Below are 2,473 nucleotides of genomic sequence, written 5' to 3'. Positions count from 1 at the left end.
TTCGTTCAAGTGCTCCAATTTTGTGATGAACGGCGGCTTCAAAATTGCTTTCTTTGATTTGAGAATTACAGAGAAATCTATATAGGAGTTACTTCCCTTGTTACGTGAAAATCACGTGTTTGTAGTTTTATCTTAAGGATCCTCGTACCTAGGCCCAAAACTATAACTTTGGATTTGTTACCGTCACGACAACAGCATTCTTTTTTTTTTTAAACAGAAGCATTTGAAGAAGAATAACTTAAATGTACGATGACAATACAGTCGCTCTAACCAATTGAGCTAACAACTGTAGTTTCCAGGTCAATCCCGACTAAGAGAAGATTACACTATTAATATAAATACTGTATTTCATCACTACAGTACAACCATGAACAAGTGTTTGTGTGGCGGGAGTTTTGGTAATGTTAGTCCTTGGGAGTTTTTTTGACAGGGGTAGATAACTCCAAGTTCTCTCTCTCTCTCTCATTCGCGGTACATATAGGTACATATGACACGACATAGGCCTTCCTGTTGCTTTTTTTGACACTGACAAATTTATAACTACAGCTCATAAGTACGACTTTTCATTAAATTATTTTGGTGACATATTGATACTAAAGTTACGTGTAATTACGAAATAGTTATTTCAGATTTCTGTTTTGGTGATTGTGAAATATCTATAGCGAGTTCATACATGTATTAACGATTAAATTAGCTTCGTAATTGTAACATACCCGAGGACTTCAACTTATCAAAGTTTTACTGTCGCTTTTTGCTTACGATACTTATCGTATAGCAGTGGCGGATCCAGAGGATTTTTGGGGGGCTGTTTAAGTAGATGTACTAACGCCATACCATTTAAGTAGCTATACTAACGCTATACTATTTAAGTAGTTGTACTAACGCTATACTATTTAAGTAGTTGTACTAACGCTATACTATTTAAGTAGCTGTACTAACGCTATACTATTTAAGTAGCTGTACTAACGTTATACTATTTAAGTATCTATACTAACGCTATACTATTTAAGTAGTTGTACTAACGCTATACTATTTAAGTAGCTGTACTAACGTTATACTATTTAAGTAGCTGTACTAACATTATACTTTTTAAGTAGCTGTACTAACAGTATACTATTTAGGTATCTATACTAACTTTATACTATTTAAGTAGCTGTACTAACGCTATACTATTTAAGTAGCTGTACTAACGCTATACTATTTATGTAGCTGTACTAACGCTATACTGTTTGTGTAGCTGTACTAACGCTATACTATTTAAGTATCTATACTAACACTATACTATTTAAGTAGATGTACAAACACTATACTATTTAAGTAGCTGTAATAACGCTATACTATTTATGTAGCTGTACTAACGTTATACTATTTAAGTAGCTATACTAACGTTATACTATTTAAGTAGTTGTACTAACGCTATACTATTTAAGTAGTTGTACTAACACTATACTATTTAAGTAGCTGTACTAACGCTATACTATTTAAGTATCTATACAAACGTTATACTATTTAAGTAGTTGTACTAACGCTATACTATTTAAGTAGCAGTACTAACGCTATACTATTTATGTAGCTGTACTAACGTTATACTATTTGAGTAGCTGTACTAACGCTATACTATTTATGTAGCTGTACTAACGTTACACTATTTAAGTAGCTATACTAACGTTATACTATTTAAGTAGTTGTACTAACGCTATACTTTTTAAGTAGTTGTACTAACACTATACTATTTAAGTAGCTGTACTAACGCTATACTATTTAAGTAGCTGTACTAACACTTTACTATTTAAGTAGCTGTACTAACGCTATACTATTTAAGTATCTATACTAAAGCTATTCTATTTAAGTAGTTGTACTAACGCTATACTATTTAAGTAGCTGTACTAACGCTATACTATTTAAGTAGCTGTAATAACGCTATACTATTTATGTAGCTGTACTAACGCTTTACTATTTAAGTAGCTGTACTAACGCTATACTATTTATGTAGCTGTACTAACGTTATACAGTAGATTCCTCTTAATATCACTTCCCATTTGTCAGAGAAAAACATGATAATAACCGAAACATGACATAAACAGAATACATATTTTCTGATGTTTTTCAACCCTCAAAACCGGAAGTGAACTTAGTCAAATGCCTAAGTGATGTGGCTCTATGAAGAAGATTGATATTTTGTAACTAACCTTTTTCTATACCCTAGTTGAAATATAGATATAAGTATAGAAATGAATTTATTATTTGTATTTCATTTCAGTACGCAGTTACATTTCATATTGTTAAGTAGCAAAATGACGATCAGTACGATTGTAATTATGATTGTTTACTGCAGTAGTGATGTAGGCATACAAGTGTTTGGCTGGTATTCTGCATCAAATTCAATTGTAAACATGAGACTTGGTAAATATTTACCTATATCTTGATATATATACTGTTCTTTCTCTAGTAACATCTTTTTATGGGTTAATTT

This window comes from Mizuhopecten yessoensis, unplaced genomic scaffold, assembly GCF_002113885.1.
Source record: "Mizuhopecten yessoensis strain PY_sf001 unplaced genomic scaffold, ASM211388v2 scaffold716225, whole genome shotgun sequence".
NCBI lineage: Eukaryota > Metazoa > Mollusca > Bivalvia > Pectinida > Pectinidae > Mizuhopecten > Mizuhopecten yessoensis.
The sequence above is the reverse complement of the archived record's forward strand: the minus strand, read 5'-3'. Positions refer to the sequence as shown.